Source organism: Schistocerca piceifrons, chromosome X (assembly GCF_021461385.2).
Source record: "Schistocerca piceifrons isolate TAMUIC-IGC-003096 chromosome X, iqSchPice1.1, whole genome shotgun sequence".
Lineage (NCBI taxonomy): Eukaryota > Metazoa > Arthropoda > Insecta > Orthoptera > Acrididae > Schistocerca > Schistocerca piceifrons.
In genome coordinates this window covers 387924513-387940798 of record NC_060149.1, presented here as the reverse complement: position 1 = coordinate 387940798, position 16286 = coordinate 387924513, and positions in this window count along the sequence as shown.

The following is a 16286-nucleotide window of genomic DNA, read 5'->3' as shown; positions in this document are numbered from 1 at the left end:
AAGAAGATTCCCTGAATAAGTGCGTAATTTCCACAGAAGGTGTAGGATTCAATAGCGTGATGTAGTGCAAGATTTGTTAGACGAACCTGATTCTGAAGTCGGAGAGAAAACTGCAGGACATCCTATAATAGTTACTATTTCTAATGAGAAGGTTCCTTGTTTACTTGATAGTGGTTCCGATTTATGTCAAGTTCAAAAATGGCTCTGAGCACTATGGGACTTAAATTCTGAGGTCACCAGTCCCCTAGAACGTAGAACTACTTAAACCTAACTAACCTAAGGACATCACACACATCCATGCCCGAGGCAGGATTCGAACCTGCGACCGTAGCGGTCGCGCGGTTCCAGACTGTAGCGCCTAGAACCGCTCGGTCACTTCGTCCGGCTTATGTCAAGTTTCACAGGGTTTTGTGAATGCTCTCCCTGCTAGTAAGGATGTGATTATAATGCTAGTGGATGACATAAATAATATTGTAGCCACAGGGAAAAATAAGAAAGTAGTTAAACATGAAGTAATGCAACCTGTCAAGATCGGTGATGTACAGTTGGACCATAATTTTCTGTTAATAAATGGCTTAAGCTTGGAAAAGCTGGTGAGAGCATATTTCTTACAAAAGTACAAAGGAAAAGTGGTTCAAAATGGTTCAAATGGCTCTGAACACTATGGGACTTAACATCTGAGGGCATCAGCCCTTAGAACTTAGAACTACTTAAACCTAACTAACCTAAGGACATCACACACATCCATGCCCGAGGCAGGATTCGAACGTGCGACCGTAGCGGTCGCGCGGTTCCAGACTGAAGCTCCTAGAACCGCTCGGCCACACCGGCCGGCAAGGAAAAGTGGATTTTAGACGTAATGAAGCGGTCGTTGTGGTGCAGGGAAGAACAGTAGCTATCCATTTTATTGGTAAAAGGCAATATGAATCAGACGAGCAAAGTGACATGCCTATACGTTACTGCAGAAAGAAAGAGGATACTGTGGGGTACAACGAGTATGGTGAAAGGATCGAAGTAGTTCCTTCTGAGGTAGAAAACATACGAATAAGAACTAACGAAAAAGTACAGGGATTATCGGATTTAACAGAAACACAAAAGGATGAGCTAAAACAAATGTTGAGCTGGCATCGGGAAGAGTCCTGACCATCCAGGACTAGTTCGAGATTACAAATGTTATCTTACTGTGAAAGAGGATATCACAGGCAAATATTAGAAAAAAGGCTCTGGAAAGAAAAAGAAGACACGATGCGAGAGTGTGTCCTACAAGTTTTCAAGAAGGTAATTTAGTGCTGGTGTAAACCAAGGAAAAATCTAAAACGCTTACTGCAGAAACCAAAAAGTTTGCAGATGAGGATGTGGGACCCTTTAGAATTGTGGTCAAGCCTCATACCAATGCATATAAATTAGAATATGTCAAGTCGGACAAACTTCTGGGATTGCGAAATATCATTGAATTGAAGAAGTGTGTACAGAAGGATGATGGGGACAGTAGTAGTTACAAGGCCTCAGGGGACGCGCATTCATAGCGTTGTCAGGTGTATGACGAATACCAGGCTTCCCGAGTTGTTGGCAATAAAATTTCCTTTTCGTGTCGTATTGTCAACCAAACTCTTCATCATTCGGGACTTTTTTGCTATTTTCTTTCCTTCTTCTCTATCGTATTAAATAATGTATATGAAATGTACATAGAGAGTAAATGCCGTCAGAAAATAAGAGAACGGGTAAAAGAAAGATATTTTTGGCTGTAAATGAATAATAAAGACTAGCACGAATGGATGTGGAGTGAAAGTGATGCAAAAAGGTATACTAAAAAAACAATGTAATAGGACTCCTTAATATGTGATTTCAAAGCCATTTTCAGAACATGTAGAAATGATGTTGGAAGATGTTTGTGGTAAGAGGCATAAGGAAAGTGCCTAGTGGAAGTGAGTAAATAGATTATGTATCTGATGTTTGAGAGCCACATAAGTTGGCGAAAATATTTTCATCATTTCCAGTAATTTTGCATCCTCTGTGTATAATAGCTTGTTTTATGTAAAAGTCATAAGATATTTAATAGTAACTGTAAGGTAAATATTTCTTCTGAAAAGAATAGTTAAAGAAAATGTTTGTAAATTTTTGAAAAAAAGTTTTTTTGGCTTACTTACATCGTAATAAGTGCTGCTTTCAGCAGGAACTTGCTTAGGAATTATCCCATTATAAAATGCAGATAATGATCTTTTGAAAAAGAGTAAAGTAATAGTGCCAATTTGCATACTGTTGTTATTTTTGAATAAGGGTTAATTCATAATTTACTGAAAATAGTTGGTACTGTACAAGACTATTTGATAAAATAAATTGAATTTCAATGAATATTGAGTTTTCTTGGAAAAGTGTTTTATGAAAATAAGCAGTAAATTTTGAGTACACTAAAATTCTGGAAGGTTACTCGCAAAGTTTCCCCTTTAGATTTGAAAAAAAAAATCAAATTATGATACGTGTATATGTGTAAAGTTAGGGTGCAGAAATTGAGAGTGGTGGCTTAGACGTACTGTATTTTGCAGGTACGAAATTTTGAAAAACCTGATACGAGACTATAAGAAACCAGGTCTAGGACAGATGACTGGACGCTGTATCACAGTGAAGTGCCTTTGAAGCAACCGAAGTGTAAGTGTGAGAAAGAGAAATGTCCTACGACAGTGCGGATACAGAAAGTTAGTGTTTTCTTGCTAAAGTATGTAAAAAAGACGCTACCCAAAGCGAGAATAATATAATGAAAGAAATATTTTATCCACAGCGATGGTTAAAGCTGGTGCTATCCTGCTAGAAAATTTTGTGGAATAACGATAATTAAGTCGAATCTTTTGTATAATAATATGTTAGGTTTCATGAATGCTAACATAGCGAATGTAAAGAGCATTAAGTGGTTTATTTCATTTCAAAACGATGTAGAAATTTATAACGTAATTGTTTGAAGTAAAATTTAATTTCGAGGAAAACTTGAATATTTGCTAATGTAAATCAATTTTATTATTCGCTATCAAGTCCAAGCCTTTGAACTCTGATGCAACACCGTAAAAACTGTAATGTAGTTTTGATATTTCGTTCATTTGAAAAAAATTGGAAGTAGCAACAATTTTCCTTAAAATTTTCGTAGTTAAATTTGTCGGTTAAGTTAAAGAATTCAGTAATAACATTGCCTTTATATGAACCTTAAATGCACTTAAAAGTAATTTTAGGTTCGTAGAGGGTATGTAACGCAGCAAATTATTACGAAATAACATCCGTAGCAGTAAGGCACGCAGCTGTCTAGTACGGTGGCTGCAGGATAGCTATGATTTTTTTCGCTCTACTCACAGCACGCTGTCTGCAGTGAGAACTGTATAGTGTAACATTCAGTCGATACGAAGATTCATAACCTCTACGAATCTGAATAACCCACATTAGTTATTATCCGATTTTGTTCAAATTTGGTACGTAGACTTATGTTATTAATGGAATTATCGAAAAGTCCCAAAACCTACACTTGTTTTTTTAAAACCAAGTTAGGAACAATAACACAGTGACTTTCATTATCATTTGAAGCCATTACAAAGTTGTCAGTGCATAAAAATCAATTAATTAGAATTTTCTTAAAAACTTTAGTCAGTTTGCATTACGTAATACAAAAATCGGTCAAAATAATTATTTGATTATATTTTGTTGTGTAAGAGCATGAGAATGATTGAGAGAGTGATTGAGGGACATATATTAAAATTTAATATTTCATTTTTCGTAAAACCTTGTACAAACGAACCGTGGGAAAGTTATGTTGCAACCACGATTCAGGTGATGTATGTCTGTGTTTGCATGCTTTGTATAAAAGCAGCCAGAATGGAAATTAGAGGCGGAATAAGTTTATTTATCAATTTGCAGAATATTTCGCACTTTGCTTATTTTGAATAAAGATAATATAAGAAATTGAAGTTTTGCTGGCATTAATTACTATCAAATTAGTGACTGGATAAAGCAAGATTTGCTGTGAGAATGATCAGGAAGGAACGCTCTCATTGGTCATTTAGATCAACAGCAAATCAAAATTAAAATGTTCCCACAGGAATAGAGGAGTGAGCAGAGAGGAGAGTACCTCGGCCTACGGATAACACGATGTTAGATCGCTCCTTAAAAATACTCTGTAAGATGAGGAAATAAGGAGACAATTTTGGTTCGAACGTATCATGAGTGAAGCGACTGCAGTTACGAACATTGTAATGACAGTTTAATGTTTCTAAGTTAAATAGTTTAAGAGATGTGAGCGTGTGAGCTTTCTGGTCGTAGTAACAACTCCGCGTGGCGTGTTTCATGCTCTGTACGGAATATTTTGGCGAGCACTTTTTACCAATAAGACCACTGAAACGACTGAATGTTTAACTCGCGAATAGTTGTGGGTCTGTGACTGGTAGAACTAGAAAATTAGTCGGATCGGACTTGTAAAAATTCTGGCTGCTTTTTCGAGTGAATATTTGTTATACAGACAGTGAACTTTCAATGGTACCGTTTCACCATATTAAATAAGGACTTGATAGCCATTTCATGTGTTTCAGTATAAATAAAAAACAGAGTTAATCTAATCTTAAACACTTTTCAGCAAGCAGACTGAATATCCCGAACGCGCGATATTTTAATCATGAACTTTCAGGAACTGACTTTCAACTAGACTTGCACGGCCTCTGTGTAGTAGGTGTTAGGAAGTGGTTTCATCAACGCTGTTTTACACTGCCTAGCACGTATCTGTTACCACTGAATGAAGGAACAGCGGCAAGAATCTTATCGAGGTAGGTGGACTGAACGATAGCGGGAGGGGTTAATTTATTTATGGATTTAATTAATTAGTTCAACTAATTTGGTATCAATAGCGTGCTTCTATCGGTGAAAGGAGGGGAGGGGGTTGGGGATTTTGCAGAGGGGTAGGGGAGGAGGAGGGGGAGGGGGAGGGTCGGGGATTCCCCAGAGAGACTGATTATCCCAAAATAAATCAATTAACAGAGCGATAGGTGTCCCCAAGGAGTCACAAATCATTTAGCAGAACATTAGGTTAAGGTCATAAATCAATCAGCTATCACTGTATAATTAATTTAGATATCAATGTGATATCAAGAGAGTGCCAGAACTACCTTTGCAAGGGACCCAACACACTTCCATGGAGCACACACATAGTTGCTTCTAGATCTGACGATGACTGAATCCCAGATAACTTGCTACATCTCATATCCTCAGTCCAGTCACAAATTTCACTTAATACCTCATACGATCATACTTTTGATAATAAACGTGTGTGTGTGTGTGTGTGTGTGTGTGTGTGTGTGTGTGTGTGTGTGTGTGTGGTACTGAGTCATGTGTTTTTCAGAAATCGTGAAATACTCTATCTTTTTGATTGTCTTGATCGATGACTCAGTATGTCATGTAAGAAAATTTGCGAGTTGGATTTCATATGATCGATATTTTCTGAATTCGTATTGGTTGGCACATAGGAGGTTATCCAGTTCGAGATGGTTGATGATGTTTGAGCTTGGAATATATTCTATACTTCTGCAACAAAGGCATGTCAAGAATATTGGAGGGTAATTCTGTGGATCACTTCCGCTTCTCTTCTTGTAGATCGGTGTGTCTTGTGCTTTCTTCCATTTACTGTGCACGATTTTTTATTCAAGGGTTCTACGACAGATCATAATTAACAGAAGGGCTAACTCAGCCTCAAACTAAATATAGAACCTAATATGGATTCCACGTGGCCCTGTGGCTCTGCTCAATTTTAACAATGTCAGTTATCTATGTCACTCATGTTTTCAGTGGTACGAGAGATAAATTGGGGCAATACATTTTGGTTTTCGTTTGTAAAGGAATATTTTGAAATGGAATTAAGCATTTCAACTTTTGCTTTGCTAATCTCAATTTCAGTTTCTGTGTTTTCCGTGAGTGACAGGACACTAGCTTTGGTACCACTAACGATCTTTACGTGCAACCAGAATTTCTTCGGGCCCTCTGAAAGATCTTTCAACAATATTCTGCGTCGGTAGTCACTGAAGCTATCACGTATTGCCCTCTAGGCAGCCAGACGCGTTTTATTCAGCATCTCTCTGTCTATAGCCCTATCCCTTGTTTTATACCTATTACCTAGTAGTCTTTGATTCTTTAGAAGTTTCTTTGCAGTGACAGAGCATCGCCCCTGACATAATCATGGGTAAGTATCTACTATATCGTGTTTTGGAGCCGCCTGTGAACCTATAATTATTGTCAGTCACACTAATTCAATTTCCAACAGTTCCTAATACATTATTAGCTGCCCATATTCAGCTGTTTCGAACCTCATGTCAGATGTTTTACCCAAACTGAAAACCACATTCCACAGTGTACACCAACACAGGCAAAGTTAAATTGTCTATATCTGCTTAGAAGGTGACTATGCAAATACTAGTAGGAAGCATGTTTTACTTTTCTACACCCATACACAATTTATCTGATGTGCCTATCCTGTAGTGATAAGCATGCTTTCAGGTCGCAAAGCTATTTATAATTTGTACTTGCACTCATGCTTTCAGTGTTTTATATGAATATCCTGTGACAGAAGGTTTACGAGCCTTGGGTACTAAAGCCATGTATTGTGAAAACATCGAGGCCGGTCGTGTTGGTCGCTACAAGTCGTCACTTCTAAAATCTCGATATTTTGACATAGTGTATTCTACGTATCTACGGATACAAACAGGCCTTTTCTTGGAAGTTTTTGTTTGCTAAAAGAATGCTGTTTTCCTCGTGCCACCGATGGTCAGCCATGTTTATGGTGCGTATCTACGCTGATTAATGTAGCTGCCACTCCCGTATCTGCTTTGAGTACCACTTCCTGTTGATTAATGCCGCGTGTTAGAGATAGCATGCGAGGACTATCGGACCGAGGTAATGTGTTGTTTATGAGATTATCTCCACGGAGGCGAGAACCGTGACGTTTTGTGCTGCACCGTTTTCTCTTACAGACACGTAATTCGAGGACTCGTTAGTACCAAGAGTAACTCACTGAAGTGAAGAATGGACAGTATTGTCGGTCAAGATTTTGGAAACACTCTGGGTATGAGGGCACAGCTTCTTTCGTTTGCGGATCAGCCGGCTTGTGTCACGCCACTAGGGTGGACCAATCTGTCTTCTTGCAGTGGGCCTGGCTAACGATATCAGCCGTTATGACGTTGAGTGATTTCTGACATGTTCGTTGGTGGGTGACTCCGATGACAACGAAGCTTGGAGTGCTGAATGCAGCGCTGCGATTTTGTCTGTTGTACTAACAGCTGACTTTGAGAAATAAAATGTCTGACCTATTTACAGCACTTCTTCCAGTGATCCGATCCTTATTTATTGCTTCAGTCCGGACTTCCTCAGCGGGAGCATTCTGAAATATAACATAACAAATCAGTATAGAAAATGAGGCATTATTAATGGGTGAATGTCCAAATGGGTGTGAGTTCCTAAGGGATCAAACTACTTAGGTCATCGGTCCCTAGACTTACACACTACTTAAAGTAACTCAAACTAACTTATGCTAGGAACAACACATACACCCATGTCCGAGGGAGGACTCGAACCTCCGGCAGGAGGGGCTATTAATGGGTTAATTCAGATTTGTAGCTGATATCACTAAAATATTCTAAACATACATTCACCAGATTAGTCTTGTCACTTATGAGACTGTTGAAGACTTGTACAGAAAATAAACTACATGCACCCATTTCTGAACCTATGACACTAACAAATCACAAATTTGTTTAAATTTTCCATTTTATTTCTTACATTGTGTCATGTGTATCTATACTTTAAACACAGGTTGCATTTATTCTTACTCAGATTACCAAACCGAGCGAGGTGGCGCAGTGGTTAGCACACTGGACTCGCATTCGGGAGGACGACGGTTCAATCCCGTCTCCGGCCATCCTGATTTAGGTTTTCCGTGATTTCCCTAAATCGCTTCAGGCAAATGCCGGGATGGTTCCTTTGAAAGGGCACGGCCGATTTCCTTCCCCATCCTTCCCTCACCCGAGCTTGCGCTCCGTCTCTAATGACCTCGTTGTCGACGGGACGTTAAACACTAATATCCTCCTCCTCCTCCTCCTCAGATTACCAATATCGTTAACATCTTTTTCATACGTCGCAACAAATGAAATTACATGCACTAATACAGATAGCGCGATGCTACTTGCCATCGCTTAACTATTTCCACTTTTAAGGTATAGCACACCCATTGTTATTTCAGTACAACCAGATTTCCAGACATCTACCAGCACTTTACACTACGCCTGTGCGCTATATATCTCTCAACATAAATTACACTAGATCTCCCAATTGTTGAAGACTTCTAAGCAATTGATACATTTTTGAGTCACTCCACGAGAGTAAAAAACGCACGCTGACTCAATGATTGCTTTACCTTATATACTTTTGAACTGAAGTGTCAGTCTTATGGAAGACTACCAGTCCTCCCTCACTGCTAGCTAGTTGGAATCCTGGAAACGTAAGGACGTGGCGGGATGCTATGTGGCCGCAACGCCTCGACTTGCGCTGGAGGGACCGACAGAACTTATTCTTCTTGCACAAGTAACTAGTACATATGAACCACGCATTATTTTTTCAGTTTTTGCTTATTGCACCTGCCATTGCAGCCTTAACTTCATTAAAGTGAGATCCATGTTATAAGCAAGTCTTGTATGTGAGGGTGTCACTTTACTTCGTCGCCAGGTTTCTTTCGGATACAAGACAATGATTATTAAATCTTCGGAAGAACAATTCGCATCACATGTATTTCATTTATTAGTTGCTATTTTTATAAGTGACCAGCACCCTAGTAACCACTGAAGTTCATATTTCTACTAATTATTATTGTTATTGTTGTTATTATTATCTTTAGAGCAAAGCCGCTTAACATATTTCTACTCGTATATTTATGACGCCGTTGCGGGTGCTACCACCAAATCAGTACTTAGAACATGTAAAGCGATGTCCCTCTTAGACCATGGGTTCATTGATTCTGACACTGGAAGTTGCCTTATACGCTACTGGCCATTAAAATTGCTACACCACGATGATGTCGTGCTACAGACGCGAAATTTAACCGACAGGAAGATGCTGTGATATGCAAGTGATTAGCTTTTCAGAGCACTCACACAAGGTTGGCGCCGGTCGCGACACCTACAACGTGCTGACATGAGGAAGGTTTCCAACCGATTTCTCATACACAAACAGCAGTTGACCGGCGTTGCCTGGAAAACGTTGTGATGCCTCGTGTAAGGAGGAGAAATGCGTACCATCACGTTTCCGACTTCGCTAAAGGTCGGATCGTAGCCTATCGCGATTGCTGTTAAACGTATCGCGACATTGTTGCTCGCGTTGGTCAAGATCCAATGACTGTTCGCAGAATATGGAATCGGTGGGTTCAAGAGGGTAATACGGAACACCGTGCTGGATCCCAACGACCTCGTATCACTAGCAGTCGAGATGACAGGCATCTTGTCCGCATGGCTGTAACGGATCGTGCAGCCACGTCTCGATCCCTGAGTCAACAGATGAGGACGTTTGCAAGACAACAACCATCTGCACGAACAATTCGACGACGTGTGGAGCAGCATGGACTATCAGCTCGGAGACCACATCTGCGGTTACCCTTGACGCTGCATCACAGACAGGAGCGCCTGCGATGGTGTACTCAACGACGAACCTGGGTGCACGAATGGCAAAACGTCATTTTTTTCGGATGAATCCAGGTTCTGTTTACAGCATCATGATGGTCGCATTCGTGTTTGGCGACATCACGGTGAACGCACATTGGAAGCGTGTATTTGTCATCGCCATACTGGCGTATCACCCGGCGTGATGGTATGGGGTTCCATTGGTTACACGTCTCGGTCACCTCTTGTTCGCATTGACGGCACTTTGAACAGTGGACGTTAGATTTCAGATGTGTTACGACCCATGGCTCTAGCCTTCATTCGACCCCTGCGAAACCCTACTTTTCAGCGGGATAATGCACGACCGCATGTTGCAGGTCCTGTACGGGCCTTTCTGGATACAGAAAATGTTCGACTGCTGCCCTGGCCAGCACATTCCCCAGATCTATCACCAATTGAAAACGTCTGGTCAATGGTGGCCGAGCAACTGGCTCGTCACAATACGCCAGACACTACTCTTGATGGACTGTGGTATCGTGTTGAAGCTGCATGGGCAGCTGTACCTGTACACGCCACCCAAGCTCTGTTTGACTCAATACCCAGGCGTATCAAGGCTGTTATTAGGGCCAGAGGTGGTTTTTCTGGATACTGATTTCTCAGCATCTATGTACCCAAATTGCATCAAAATGCAATCACATGTCAGTTCTAGTGTAATATATTTGTCCAATGAATACCCGTTTATCATCTGCATTTCTTCTTGGTGTAGCTATTTTAATGTCCAGTATTGTCTGTTAAGTTTTGATCTGATGATGGCAGTGGCTGAAACGATGCTATGACTAAACATCGTTCTTGGCCAACACAGCTAGCCCTTTATGCTCATGAAGTAATGTGTGCTATCGACAGGAGAAAACCCAAAGAGATTCTGGTCACACATAAAGCACACCAGTGACAAGACGCAATCAATACCTTCACAGCGGCTTAACAACGGTGAAGTCACTGATGACAGTGCCACCAAAGCAGAATTATTAAACACGGTTTTCCGAAACTCCTTCATCAAAGAAGACGAAGAAAATATTCCTGAATTCCAATTAAGAACAACTGCCAAGATGAGAAACATAGAAATACACTCCTGGAAATGGAAAAAAGAACACATTGACACCGGTGTGTCAGACCCACCATACTTGCTCCGGACACTGCGAGAGGGCTGTACAAGCAATGATCACACGCACGGCACAGCGGACACACCAGGAACCGCGGTGTTGGCCGTCGAATGGCGCTAGCTGCGCAGCATTTGTGCACCGCCGCCGTCAGTGTCAGCCAGTTTGCCGTGGCATACGGAGCTCCATCGCAGTCTTTAACACTGGTAGCATGCCGCGACAGCGTGGACGTGAACCATATGTGCAGTTGACGGACTTTGAGCGAGGGCGTATAGTGGGCATGCGGGAGGCCGGGTGCACGTACCGCCGAATTGCTCAACACGTGGGGCGTGAGGTCTCCACAGTACATCGATGTTGTCGCCAGTGGTCGGCGGAAGGTGCACGTGCCCGTCGACCTGGGACCGGACCGCAGCGACGCACGGATGCACGCCAAGACCGTAGGATCCTACGCTGTGCCGTAGGGGACCGCACCGCCACTTCCCAGCAAATTAGGGACACTGTTGCTCCTGGGGTATCGGCGAGGACCATTCGCAACCGTCTCCATGAAGCTGGGCTACGGTCCCGCACACCGTTAGGCCGTCTTCCGCTCACGCCCCAACATCGTGCAGCCCGCCTCCAGTGGTGTCGCGACAGGCGTGAATGGAGGGACGAATGGAGACGTGTCGTCTTCAGCGATGAGAGTCGCTTCTACCTTGGTGCCAATGATGGTCGTATGCGTGTTTGGCGCCGTGCAGGTGAGCGCCACAATCAGGACTGCATACGACCAAGGCACACAGGGCCAACACCCGGCATCATGGTGTGGGGAGCGATCTCCTACACTGGCCGTACACCACTGGTGATCGTCGAGGGGACACTGAATAGTGCACGGTACATCCAAACCGTCATCGAACCCATCGTTCTACCATTCCTAGACCGGCAAGGGAACTTGCTGTTCCAACAGGACAATGCACGTCCGCATGTATCCCGTGCCACCCAACGTGCTCTAGAAGGTGTAAGTCAACTACCCTGGCCAGCAAGATCTCCGGATCTGTCCCCCATTGAGCATGTTTGGGACTGGATGAAGCGTCGTCTCACGCGGTCTGCACGTCCAGCACGAACGCTGGTCCAACTGAGGCGCCAGGTGGAAATGGCATGGCAAGCCGTTCCACAGGACTACATCCAGCATCTCTACGATCGTCTCCATGGGAGAATAGCAGCCTGCATTGCTGCGAAAGGTGGATATACACTGTACTAGTGCCGACATTGTGCATGCTCTGTTGCCTGTGTCTATGTGCCTGTGGTTCTGTCAGTGTGATCATGTGATGTATCTGACCCCAGGAATGTGTCAATAAAGTTTCCCCTTCCTGGGACAATGAATTCACGGTGTTCTTATTTCAATTTCCAGGAGTGTAGGTATCCTCGGTGTCGCAAAGAAGCTTAAATCACTTAATAAAAGCAAGGCTTCCCGTCCAGACTGTATACCTGTCAGGTTCCTCTCAAAGAATGCTGATACAATTGCTCCATATTTAGCAATTATATACAACAGCTCGCTCACAGAAAGATCCGTACCTAAAGACTGGAAAATTGCTCAAGTCACACCAATACCCAAAAAGGGAAGTAGGAGTAATCCCTTAAATTACAGGCCCATATCACTAACGTCGATTTACAGTAGGGTTTTGAAACAAAAGCTGTATTCGAAAATTATGAAGTACCTCGAAGAAAACGATTTATTTACACGTAGTCAGCACGGATTCAGAAAATATCGTTCTTGCGAAACACAACTAGCTCCTTATACTCATGAAGTAATGAGTGCTATCGACAGGTGATGACAAATTGATTCCATATTTTTAGATCTCCAGAAAGCTTTTGACACAATTCCTCGCAAGCGGCTTCTAATCAGATTGCGTACCTGTGGAGTATTGTCTTAGATATGCGACTGTATTCGTGATTTCTTGGGAGAAAGGTCACACTTTGTAGTGGCGGACAGAGAGGCAATGAGTAAAACAGAAGTGATATCTGGTGTTCCCCAAGGAAGTGTTATAGGCCCTCGGCTGTTCCAAATATATATAAAATATTTAGGAGACAATGTGAGCAGCCGTTTTAGATTGTTTGCCGATGATACTGTCATTTACCGTATAGTAAAGTCACCAGAAGATCAAACCCAATTGCAAAATGATTTAGACGAAATAGCTGCATAGTGCGAGAAGTGGCAATTGATCCAATATAATGAAGAGAATTACGTCATCCACATGAGTACAAAAAGAATCAGCTAAATTTCAGTTACACTATAAATCATAAAATCCGAAGGCTGTCCATTCAGCTAAATACCTAGGTATAACAATCACGAACAATTTAAATTTGAACGATCACGTAGATAACCAAAGACTGCGTTTTATTAGCAGAACACTTAAGAGATTAAATAAATCAGCTAAAGAAACAACTAATTATACAACGCTTGTCTGCCATCTGCTAGATTATTACTGTGTGTTGTGGCATCCTTCTTAGATAAGATTGACGGAAGACATCGAAAAATCCAAAGAAGGGCAGTTCGTTTGGCAGTATCGCGAAATAAGGGAGAGTGTCACAGATATAAGACGCTAGTCGAGGTGGCAGTCATTCAAACAAAGGCGTTTTTCGTCGCAGCGAGATACTTTCACGAAATTTCTATGACTATCTTTCTCCAACGAATGCGAAAATATTTTTTTTACGCCCACATACATAGGGGGAATTGATCATCGTAATAAAATAAGTGAAATCAGAACTCGCACGGAAAGACTTACGTATTCGTTTTCCCCGAGCGCTGTTCGAGAGTGGAACCGTAGAGAAACAGTGTGAACGTGGTTCAATGAACCCTCTGCCAGGCTATTAAGTGTGAACTGCAGAGTGGTTTTGTAGATGTCGATAGATATAATATATTAAGCAATCTAGATGGCTTTATTCACAATTTTTTTTACAATGAACGCAGACGCCTTCAAGAAACGTACTTCCTTCATTAATACATCATTATAACTAACTTAATACCGGCCTTGGTCGGAGGTGTAGTTATTCCAATATCGTATTAACCTATCTTCTCCTCCTCCCTCTCTCTGTCCGCTCCTCGTCCTCCTCTCTCTACCCATCTCCTCCTCCCCCTCTAGACATCTGCTCCTTCTCGCTTTGTCCATCTCCTCGTCAGCCTTCTAAGTCGTTATCCATCTCCCCCTCCATCTCCTCCTCACCTCCTCTAAGTTCATCCCTCCCTCTCTCTATCGATTTTCTCCTCCCCCCTCTCTCCGCCGATTTTCTCCTCGCCATCTCATTGTCCATCTCCTCCTTCATCCTCTCTCTGTCCATCTTCCCCTCTACCATCTCTCTGTCCCTTCCCTAATCCACAATCTCTCTGTCCCTTTCCTTCTCCACCCTTTCCCCGTTTATCCCCTTCTCTCCCCACTCTTCGTTCATCTCCTCCTCCACCCTCTCTCTGTCCATCTCCTTCTATTCCCTTTTTATGTCAATTTCCTCCTCCGCCTCTCTCCACGTTAGCACCCCTCGACAATAGGAAGTTGCTGGTTCTCACTACCACAGTATTCCTTTTCAGATAGTAAGTTTTATGTGTACCGAGTTTGGTCGACAGTGATCCACACACCCGTGACTTTGCCCATGTACAGTCGTGGACAAAACGAGCGAGACCCCTCGCCTTTCCGTTATGCTGATCCGCACAGCTTTAAAGTCTGCTACACAGCATAACAGGATAGGCGACGAAGTGCTACCAACATACTATGCACAGGCGTGAAATTGACAAACTATCCCAACTTTGTCAGACTATTTTCAATCATATGTAAGACTATATTAATACTGATTAGTGTGTTAAAAACAACACGTGAATATAAGATATAAATGAAAGAAGAAACGCTAATTCGTATGAACTGTACTAATAAAAATGAATTTCAGCTTAGTGAGATAACATAACAGTTTTAGTAAGACAAAGTACCCCAGATCGTTATGAATTATCAAAATATTATGCGCATTCGGCCGCGAAACGGTCTGTCTCAACGTTCAGACCAGTCATACAGGATTACCGTTGCTGACCTACCATGAAAGTGTGCAAATTTAGCAATGCGTGACGATTCATAACGAAATTCAGTTAAAAATCGTTCCATGCCACACTTAAGTCAATTCAGTTATTGACAGAAGCGGAAAAAGTAGGCAGTAAAAAGTACGAAATTCTACAAGAATTTCATATTGACATCCACAGGGCGCCAGTACAGAATAAAGGTAGCAATAAAACGTATTGGGGGCGTGAGAATTTCTTAAAATTGCTTTACTGGTAATCTATCAGCCTCCATCGAGATTAGAACCGAAAACAAATAAGACCTACGTTGCAGTAGCAAACACTTTTCACTACACTAGCAGACAACCCAGGGAAACAGCCCTCTATTATTACCCCAGACATGAATAAGCCGGCAATTTCGCAATGAAAATGGCAAAATTATCTGCAGTTTCTGTTGCATAGAGCTTTCTGGACTCAAAAACATGAATTTTCTACCTTTATGTCACCGTTTATGTGACAATCATTCCGGATGGTTATCGAAATAACAAAATACTGTTATTAGCGAGTAAATTTAGAAGGATACTTCTGCACCACCCCAAGGAAATAAACGGCTATATAGCTGCCAAACGTATTCTACAATGTTTCGAATTCTTCATTAGGCTCACCATAGCCAGAAATCGTTCATTAGCCGAAGTGTTTCTTAAGCTAGCTAGCAATTGGAATTCCCGCACTTCTAAAACACGGTGGCATTAATACTGGGATCTGAATTACCACGTATATAGGCAAATGGATTTCATTTGCATCCCTGTAAACGTGATTTGGATCGAAAGCGTAGCTACGATTAATATGCTGATATATTGACTGCAACTAGAACATTTCGAATAAAGAGTAGGGCCGGCCGCGGTGGCCGTGCGGTTCTGGCGCTGCAGTCCGGAACCGCGGGACTGCTACGGTCGCAGGTTCGAATCCTGCCTCGGGCATGGGTGTGTGTGATGTCCTTAGGTTAGTTAGGTTTAAGTAGTTCTAAGTTCTAGGGGACTTATGACCCAAGATGTTGAGTCCCATAGTGCTCAGAGCCATTTGAACCAATAAAGAGTAGGGGGAATTATTTATTCGGCCCTGATCTTCAGTAATTGTCGTAGCTATTTTCGTTATTAGGATTTCGTCACCTAAATCGGTAAAAATGGGACCCTACTAGTCTCACTAGTCTTTCTTGACCGTCTGTCTGTCTACCGAACCCTTAAAACCCGTTTACCTCGAGTACGGGTAGACATAATAAGTGGAAATGTATCGCACTTCCTGCGGTATATCGTGCCTTGGTGATGTATAAAAGTGAGCTTCTATGTGAATGCAATCTAAAGATACGGCCGTTCATGTAAAGAAAATTTACGTGAAAGGTAAAAAAATGGCTCTAAGCACTATGCGACCAAACTGCTTAGGTCATCAGTCCCCTAGACGTAG